Below are 10,626 nucleotides of genomic sequence, written 5' to 3' on the forward strand. Positions count from 1 at the left end.
GACAAGCTTTGCTCTTTGGTTATTTAAAATAGCATAAATAGTATCAGGGGAAAACTAAATTCTAATGCAAAAATATATATCCACAAAACCATTTATCCAAAGCAAAACATAAAGAGGTAGATTTAAGGAATCACTGCTGTTATCTTGTTTATGAACTAGATTTTCTCAAGTCTTTTTTTTTTAATTCCTACCTTTCTAAAATTTATGCATGACTAAATCAAAATTCTGGTTCCTTAACAAAGAAAGATATTATTTTACATCTACTAATGTACTAATGGATAGATATATACAGATATATTGAGTCTTTAGAAAAAAGGAATCACTAACAAAATTAAACAGAATGCCCATCTTCACAAAAATAGATGTACTCTGCACACTATTACAATAGATAAGAAATCTGGAAGAAATACTGGATGACCTAAGTCTTCTGTTTCCCAACTCCCCATGCCCCCTAAGTCCCATCTCAAGCCCCCACACCCACCAGAACTTAATGGTCCAGGAAAATTAACTGGGGAAAATATGTAATGCACTGATGTCTAACAATAGAAACAGGATATGATTTCTAAATGTATCTGGTTTTCCTGCCCTTCTACAGCAACCTCCCCCATTCCTCCACAACTAAAACATGGAAGACACTTAACTGACAAGCAAAGAATCTCTAAAATGGTTTTGCACATTAAAGTAAACTATGCTGACTGAGACTGAAGGGGAGATATATTTTAAAGATGAAAGTTATACTGAACTACATAAATGCTTTAGGCATGCAAATCTGAATGTAGTCCAGAAACTTGAATATGTTATATTAATCAGTAAAAAAGCATGCAAAAATAAATTTTTTAAAGCAACAACAATTACAATCTAAGCTTTAACATACTCCCCTATTAGGCTGGTAAAAGAGTTGAGATACAGCAGAATAAATGACTTATCCTGAATAAATGTAAAAATGCTTCCTCTCCTAGCCTGCTATATTCTAAAATCTTGGTAAGTCTACAAACCAAAGTAGTATTAAAGTAAAAATGTATTTAAATTTAAGAAAATGTATACTTCTTAAAGAACTATTTTTCTCTACCAAAGCTTAATTAAAAGAACGCTTATCCAAATATAAACAATATTAAGAGAAAGTAAAGCAGTAATTATTACCGATGGAAAAATATGAGACTAGTGTGGAGGATGGCAATGCTTTCCAGACCAGGGACACCAAAGTAGTCCGAAGGCTCTCAGAGCTTGTCTAGGCCTTGACAGGATTTTTAGCACTTCTTAAAAACCCGTTGAATAGCTTCAATAATTGGGGAAGAAACGTCTTAAAAATGAGATCAACAGAAACCTAAACTAATTTTTACTCTGATGAGAGAGTGCGCATGCGCTCGCTAGCTCTCACACACTCTCTCTCTCTCTCTCTCTGTTAAATTGCCTATCCACATACTTGGGAAATTATGTCCTGTTTTAAATATCTCATTGGTGAGCAACAGACAGGAGGAGCCCCAAATGTCAGACACTTGTCTGGCACACATACATAGAGAAGCTGGCTCCGGCAGGAACTCAAGCTGTGAGACTCAGCTAATTCCTATGTGGGTGAGAAAATGAGGGCACTTGGCCACCACTCTCTACAGAAGCCATTGAAATGGTGGCACCTTCTGAGATTTTGCTATAGGTATGGCCATTATGCTAGTACCAGGCTGTGAGTTTTCTTTCTTTCTTGTTCTTATCAGAAGAAACAATAAGCAAACACCTTGTTAGCCTTTGAGAACATGAGTAAGGGAAATGCCAATTCCTGGCTCCATGTCATTGGCATGTTTCCCTTTTCCTAGTGTCAATCTTGCTACAGAATCATAGACTGGAAAGGGGTTTAGAGATCCCACAGCCCTATTGTTTCATTTTACAGATGGAGAAGCTGAGGCCTATTAAGTGAGTACGCTAAGGCTTTAAGTTAGAAATAGAGAACCTTTATTTTCTCTTTAACCTCCTTTGGCTAGCATTTTTGAAGTCCTTTATATCTTGGCCTGGTCACTCGTCCTTTCTCCTTTTATCATCTTTCATTTTATCTGTCTCCTCTTACCAACTAACACACTATCACTTTGAGGACAGCTGCCTCACTCTCAACTCCTGTTACCCAATACCTCATTTTTGCCTAAACAGGAATTACCAAGAACCTCCAGAAATCTAGACCAAGCACTGTAAAGCAAAGGCAAGCAGTAGTAACTGGGTATTACTGCTTCTAATAAAAGTGAGAAAGAAGAATCCAGGAATTAAAAGTCAACAATGGCAGGCATTTGTGCAAACACAATACTTATGGACTAGAGATTCAACCCTAAGGTACTTAGCCAGAGGCCAGCACATAGCCAGGACTAAGAAGGGAGCCTTATGAATCAAAACCACACTCAGATTACACAGTTAGTGGAACAAGGTTATATATTTGTCCAAGAGGACAGTCAGATGAGTAGAAATTGTAAGACAGTAACAGACTATTGGAAATGGTAAGAATAACCATACAGTCATGCACCAAATAATGTTTCTGTCAAAAACAAACCACATCCCACAACATAATGGAGCTCAAAAATTCCTCTAGCTCAGTGGCATCATAACCAACTAAATATCTTAACACAATGCATTACGTTTTCTATGTTTAGATATGTTCAGATATACAAATACTTATTACTGAGATACAACTGCCTACAGTATGCACTCCAGTAACATGCTATGCAAGTTTATAGACAAGAATAATATGCTATACTATACAGCATAGGCATGTAGCAGGATATACGATCTAGGTTTGTGTTAGGTACACTCTATGATGTTCACACAATGATGAAATCACCTAACTACGTAATTCCCAGAACATATCCACATCATTAAGCAATGTATGACTGCATAACCTGACCATCCAAATCACATTTCCTAACGTTTTCCCAAAAGTTCCTTTTCAATGTGTGTCAAATTTACTGGCAAAAGGAAGCTGAGGAGGTGGCTAAGCTAAGAGTCAGTCTAATTGATACGTTGGGGCTAATTATCTACAAAAATAATGCAAAAGGGGTCACATAACTAAACACTTAACGGGAGTGGGGAGAATGGTGAAATGAGTGACACAGACAAACATCTGTACAATATACAATGCTTTGGCAAAAAAGAAAAGACATATAGTATCAGGTAAATTTTCAACTGAAATATATAAATCAAATTTCCAGTTTGAGAAAGATTAGGACTATTTATGGATCACTCTAAAATGAGAAAATTATTTCATTCCAATGAAAACTCAGGAAACATATAGAAATAAAGGAAATTACTGAATAGCAACTTTAACAATTAAGCAGCCAACTTGAAAATGCTACTTAAACATCTTTAATATCCAATGAAAGGAAGCCACAGGTGACATATTTCCTCTATGATTTCACATTATATATTACACTAAACAATGTTCCAAGGTTACTTTACAACTGAAGATTGGTATTGACAAATTATGCCAAAATTACTTATTACTGTAGGTACACAAGTAGTGACCTCACAATTTTTCTACCCTTAGTAAAGTAATAATTCTAAGCAATGTATTATAAAAATGTAGAATAATTCCTTGATAAACTCATCTTTATGCAACTGACTAGACTATTTACCATTATTAAACATTACTGACTGCATTCGGTATAAAGTTTATAAATAGGGCTCAGACTGTTTTAAAATAATTCGTGTCTAACATGAAAATAAAAATATAAGTGGGACAATGAACTGAACAATGACAGTATAACAGATAATGAAATATTACATCATTAGATCTTAATCTAAAATCCTTTGACCAGGAGAGTTATGCAAACCTAGTAAAAGCAGCCCATTATAAGGCTGCAGAATAAAACTAAAACATAACTTTGGGCTAGCATTCTATTAATTCAGTGTGATAAGACTGGTTATCAAATGATAATCTAAGCCTGTGATTGCCAGCTTGTCTGTGCTTTATTTTTTAAAGTGGAGGAAAAGGAATAATTATTATTTAATGAGTATAGATTGGTAAGCAAAGTCTTTCAAAACGTTTTGGACTCATTAAAAAAGGAATGGTCAAAGGATTCTTAGGTAGCAAAAAGATTAGAATAGGTATTTTCTCAGCCTTCCCTAATAATAAAGCCAACACGTATTGAACACATATTGTGTCAAATACTGAGCAAAGTACATTACATAAATTATCTCCTTTAATCCTCACAAAACCCCCCACAAGGCAGGCAAGATTGATCCTATTTTTCAAATGAGAAAACTGAGGTTAAGTGAAGGTAATAACTTGTCCAAAGTCACACAGCTAATGAGATTATCTGAAATCTGACTCCAAAGCCTGTTCTTCACCAGTATACTTATTCTATCCAACTATTTAAAGAACAAAACCTATTTATACCTATTTATTGATACTCTAAATACATTTCAATTTTTAACTGATTTGTTTTCACTAAGAACACTCTGCATTTGATATGAAATAAAAACTACAAAAATAAAGATTTTTTAAGCAATATAACTTGTCATAAAATACACTTTCAAAAATCTAGCCTGCAACAAAACAAGACCTTGTCTCTACAAAAAAAAAAAAAAAAAATTGAAATGTTTTATATTTTAAAATGATGGCAATAGCCTGTAGTCCTAACTATTCAGGAGGCTGAAGTAGGAGGACCACTTGAGCCCAGGAGATCGAGGCTGCAGTGAGCTATGACTATGCCACTGCACTCCAGCCTGAGTGACAGAGCAAGACCCTGTTTCAAAAAAGGAAAAATCTTACTGGCAAAAACTAACTGGTAAACTGAAGGACTATATTTTTAAACAAAAATACCTAACCTATTTTAGCAAGACCAGTATTTAAACATAGTGTTACTTTATTAAATGTTTTGGATTCTTTGAGGCAGTCCAACACACATGAACTACTATGCCTTGTAAGGTTACTTTATAAAAATATCACAATTAATTATAGTAAAATGTGTAATAGTACAGATAAATCCATTATCAAGATTTAAAAGTTTATATGCTGTTACTATGTCTTTCTAAGGTTACTTAAGAAAGATATTACTGTTTCAGTATGTCTTTTAGAGTATATATTGCTGTGAAAAGAGAATTGATGATACAAGAAGCAGCCCAAGATTGGACTCAGTGGTTCTCCTGAAAATCTCTCACTGAACAAACAAAATACAAAAAGCAATATAAGATCACTCCCAGTTTAAAAGTATATGGCACATAGTAAGGCAGAGAATCTAAAAGTTTTCAGATAAACAGCCAAATTAAACAATCAAACCACCCTATTCCAACAGCGTGAAGTAGGGATTGCATTCGTTTCTGTTTTTGGTTTTTTGAGACAGGGTCTTGATCTGTCACCCAGCCTGAAGTGCAGTAGCATGATCCCAGCTCTGTGTAACCTTAAACTCCTGGGCTAAACAAATCTCTCACCTCAGCCTCCTGAGTAGCTTGGACTACAGGCACACACCACCAAGCCTGGCTAATTTTATTTTTCTTTTTTTTTGTAGAAATGAAATCTTGCGACCTTGTTGCCCAGGCTGCTCTTGAACTCATAGCCTCAGGTGATCCTTCTGCCTCAGCCCCAAAGTTCTGGGATTCTAAACGTGAACCAATATACCCAGCCAGAGTTATCTAGATAATGTTAATACTATTTTATTATGAATTAGCCTGATAATCACTATTGCCATTTATTTTTCCAGTGCCATTTATTTTTCCAGTGCAGTTTTTTTAAAGATTATACAATAAAAAGTATATCACTAATTATGCCATGTAAAAGTGTTATTAAGAATGTAGAATTATTGATATATGCTAACCATATGAAATTTAAGAAGTATAAAGCCACATATCACCAAATAGTATGATGCTCAGGGTAACCTAAGTTTTGAAATAAAGATTAAAATATATACATAAGATAATCAACATGATGCCCATAGGACTAATGCTGACATTCAGACAGTGCCAAAGATACCAATCTTTATATTGTTATATGTTGCAGTAATATGTATTAGTACAAGAAGATAAGTTTTGATGTAAAAGTGCCAATTAAGATAGTATGTTAAACTCCATAAAAATAAGACTATTATATGCTTCAATGCATATATAATTAAAAAATTTTTCTTTAAATAAAAGTTCTAGTGAGTTCACATTCTTAGTGATAATAATCTCATGTTGCAAACAGCACAGCACCCTCTGGTGCATCTGTTATAAGAAATATAAAATTCCCACAGAAAAGGACAGAATTATACAGTAAACGTGAACCTTAGAAATCAATAGGTTGATAGTTTTTTATTTACTGCAGTACATATTTTTGAACATTAATACTTAAAAATATTATCATTTTAAAAGATCACTATAAACTTTATAGCAGTAAATGAAGTCAGGAAAACGCTTAGTTTGAAAATATTTAACCAACAAAAACAACACCTATTTCCAACATATAAAAAATGCTGTCAAAAAATTATTTCAGTGAAGGACGACAAAAGTTAACTTGTCATGTTAACCAAATTTCACTTTATTCAAATTGGCCCTGGAGTTTGATTTGGGTGTGTAAAATGTTCCTGTGTACTTTTTCTGGATTCGAAGGGAATTTACCATTATTTATAAGAATTGATAAGTGTTTTGTGAAAGAATCTGCAAGTTCTACAACTTAAAAATAGAATAATATTCAGAAATAAAAGTTACGTTAAATTATGAATCTTTAGTAGTTCAAAACTTATACTTTATTTTTAAAAAAAACTTTCCTAGGAAAATAATTAACTCTAAAAGTAGATTTTACTAACAACAAAAGCAAAGGATGCCACCTGCTTTAGACAGCCCTTTTGTCAACCACTGGAAGTCCCAATACAATGCAGTAAAAAATGAAAGTGACACCTGTTTAAAGCAGCCATCTGTCCCTAACAAGCTAGATTTAGTCAAATCCACTTAATCTTGGATTTCCAAAATATGGGAACACTATGTAACTGAATAGAGAGGAATTTAAAACATACTTTGTGATGGCCACTGGGAATATATACCAAAGAGTTAAAGGCAAATTATTCAGTTATGAAAACTGTTTTTAAAGTAACTGAGCTCAAATAGACGATTTTTAGCCAATGGTTCAGCATAAAAACAAAATAATCAGGAGCCTCACCAAAATGTTAAAGTTTACTTCTTCCCTATTCTCATTTCTTGTAACACATTCTCACTATAAATACTACGAACAAAGTAACATTCCTATTAGTGTTCTGGAAAAGTGTGTGTGTGTGTGTAACTCTTGCCACATATCTTCTGCTATGCCCACCCATTTAAACACAAACACACACACAAATATACCCACACTTTAAAATCTGAAAACCAAAAATCATTATATTCTACCTGCTAATTTCTTCAGCTGGAGAATACCAACACAATATCAACTTTCTCAAGAAATGAAAAATGTTACCAAAAAGTAACATATATTATCATTTAAACGATGCATAAAATCCAACTTGCTTTTAAGATTCATTCATTTTTTAATTGCTATTTTTAATGGTAAAAAAATTACCATAATAAATTTGTTTAGGGTAAAATACACTGTTCCGGGTTAAAGCATATTAAGCTTATAAACTATAACCTTTTATTTGAGTACCAAAGTAGAGTACAAGACTATTTGAGTACTGGAGGAATAATACAAAAAAACTAAGCATCACTACAACATTTAATGAAAACATTGTGAAACGATGCAAAATTTCTAGAAATTCATTAGTTTGCCATATATGTGTATATGTATGATGCCTACACCATTTAATATAACTCACAGGCAAAACAAACCAAAAAGACTGAGGCATTATGACATATATTGATTCACAGATATTTAACTATTCAAAACAAGTTACAAGTGACTTCTGCTTAACAGTTTTAGTTTCAAAGCATGATCACTTTTACAAATGTCTATTAGTATAAAAACTGAAAACACAAGAAAGTATCAATACGTAATATAGTCCCTTCTAGGAAAAATATTAAGAAAGAATAAAGTAAAAGCTAAGTATCTACCCTTGGGTTTAATTTTTAAATTTACCATTTCTTAGTGTTTCTGATTATTTAAGCAATTCCACAGCAGCTCTAATAGCAATTTTATTCCACATATATGCTTCAAAAAATGGAAAGGTAATGAAATTCAATTTAAGTTCTGCTCTCAAATCAACTTGTGAATGAAAATCTAAATCACAGAAAACCTGAGCTATACATGAGTGAAATGCCTCAAAAAAGTTCTCAGACACTGCAAATAAGAAACCGTAACATTCTAGCATATAATTTACTTAACTGAAAACCTATCATGTAAATGGCATAAGGTCTGAAACTGTCTCAAGACAGCAAAACTCCTATTAACTTCAGAGAGTTTATAGGACCCAGGAGCTTCACCATCCAAAAGTGTTCAGGCATTTGACACTCAATCTGAACAAAAAAAAGTACAAGTTAGTATTAGAGATTTGCATGGAACCCAGTTTGGGGAGGGAAGGAATAATTATAAAGAATTCTGAGTGCTCTGAGAAAGACTTCTTTCAGAACAAAATATCATCTTCATTTAAAATAGCAATCGCAAGGAAATGAATTGAAAAAGTTTTTTTTAAATCCCAACTCTTAGTTTACAAAATATTAGCCCTAATAGCATTATAATTACCTACCCTGCTCATTGACAATCTCAAGAATAATTAGTACTGTCACATTATTCACAAGCTGCTGTCAGTTAAATCAATATATGTTTGCTGTTAGAAGACTCTTTGAATAAGCATTTTAAAACTGTAAATTAAAAACTTCAATATGTGCAACTATAATAGTACGTTATATTTGTTTTAGCACACATTCATTTTCAAAACTCTTTATTGATAAATCTATTAACTAAAAGTTAAGCTGAAAAAAAATGAACAAATTTAGGGGATCTGTAAAACTGGGTTAACGCTAACCAAGAACCTACTACATAAGGACTAATAAGTATTCAAATCTACAGAGAAATATAATTTTTAAAAGAAATACTTAAAAAGGAAAAAGTTCTCTCTCCTGAGCAGGTTCAAGTCACTGTCCAAAGAAAATCAAAAAGTAAATAAAAAGAATATGTTAAGTACAAACATGCCTAGATCTTAACCACAAAGAAAGTGAAATATACACACGTTTCAAGTTGAGAAGCTTCATACATTCTTTATGAACTTGACTTCAATTTCAACTCTCAAAGGAAAATGAACAGAGCAGATGAAAAAAAAAAAAAAACTCTTAAAGTACCATAACTGTCACAAATAACACTGTGAACTGAGTTCTCACAAAGCTTCCTTGTGTCCCTTCCCTGTTCATCACAAAGTCTCATAACCACAATGAAAATTGTTAACACTCTACTGCGGAGAAGGAGGATCATCAAAGTGAAACGGAACCTCACTACTACCCCTCCCACCTCCACATGAAGGATAAAGCACTGTCAATAACTACTAACCCAAGTATCACAGATGCCGTGCATCCGGTTTAAATCACAAGCACACACAAACACACACACACCAAAGAAGAGAGAGGAGACAGACTTTAAAAAAGAAAAATCTCTTTCCCAGTACAGCAAAGAGAGCCCAACGAAGAGGCCCCAGGTTTCCATGTGTGGGCAAGGGGTGTGGGGGGGTGGGAGAAGAAAGGGGGGGAGGGAAGAGTGCTGAATGGATATTAAGACTGTTTGCCGCACAAAGAAAACACAGTTTTAAAAAGAAAAAGGAAAACCGTGAAGCTGATGATGGTGAAAGAAGAGCAGCCCATTCAGCACCAGGCAAAGAGGGGCAAAAATGAAGGGAATAGGCGGTAGGAAAAGTTCACCAACGTACGAGGATAAAAATAACAAAACCCATAACAAGGCCCCACAAGTGAACAACAACAACAACAAAACACTACCTCTTGGGCCCCCCCCTGCACACTGTTGTCTATTTCGGCTTTGAAAGAAGCAGGAAACAAGCAGCGTTGGAAAAGAAGAAAATTAAAGAAAGAACAAATTCTTATCTCTTCACCTGACCCTCCTCCTCCTACCAGACCTAAGGGAAAGATCCGGCATCCGCATCGGAAAACTGTGGCTCCCTCTCCCGCTCGGCTCGCAGCCCCCCAGTCTCCCGCTCCATCCCTGAAGTGCGGCCGGCGCAGGGCCGGGGCCGGCGGGCGGCGCGGCGCCCACACCCCCGACCCAGCCGCGGCGCGCAGGGTCCATTGTAAACAAGCCCGGGGAACGGAGCCCCTCGGCGGCGGCGCCGCAGCGGCAGCCCCCGTGTCAGGAGTGAGACCCCTGCACAGCCACACTCGGCTCGCACACACGAACACACACACGCACGGACACACGCGTTCACACGCAGCCACACGCTCCCACACACATGTAGAGACCGAAGAATATTCACCTTGGCTGTGGATTATTGTGGTGTTGTTGGTGGGTGATGGAGATGGTGGTGGTGGGGAGGAGGAGGAGGAAGAGGAGGAGGAGGAGGAGAGGAGTAGTTGTTGTTGATGGGTAACAGTCGCCAGGACTACGGTGACTATGGCGCTTGATTCACAAGGCAACGGTTGCTATAACTCACAAAAGAGAGAGAGAGAGAGGGAGAGAGAGCGAGAGGGAGAGGGAGACACTCGCACGGGGAGGGGTGGGGGAGGGAAGAGGGGAGGAGGCGGGCCGGCCAAGCCGCC

General features: G+C 35.7%; 1 protein-coding gene across 9 annotated transcripts in view; it reads right to left on the minus strand.

The window, feature by feature from the left end:
- The window catches only part of RFX3 (regulatory factor X3), a 325,429-nt gene extending 314,835 nt beyond the window's left edge, over positions 1-10,594 (minus strand). For 5 of the 9 annotated variants that reach the window (XM_030919590.1, XM_030919593.1, XM_030919594.1 and 2 more), the window contains exon 1: positions 10,344-10,578. The gene's annotated coding sequence lies outside the window, so the exon portion shown is untranslated. Of the gene's footprint in view, positions 1-10,343 lie in introns of all 9 variants that reach the window. The other 4 variants (XM_010389306.2, XM_010389299.2, XM_030919587.1 and 1 more) reach the window with 2 other exon arrangements.
- Between the last annotated feature and the right edge of the window lie 32 nt (positions 10,595-10,626).

Source organism: Rhinopithecus roxellana, chromosome 16 (genome assembly GCF_007565055.1).
Source record: "Rhinopithecus roxellana isolate Shanxi Qingling chromosome 16, ASM756505v1, whole genome shotgun sequence".
Classification (NCBI taxonomy): Eukaryota; Metazoa; Chordata; class Mammalia; order Primates; family Cercopithecidae; genus Rhinopithecus; species Rhinopithecus roxellana.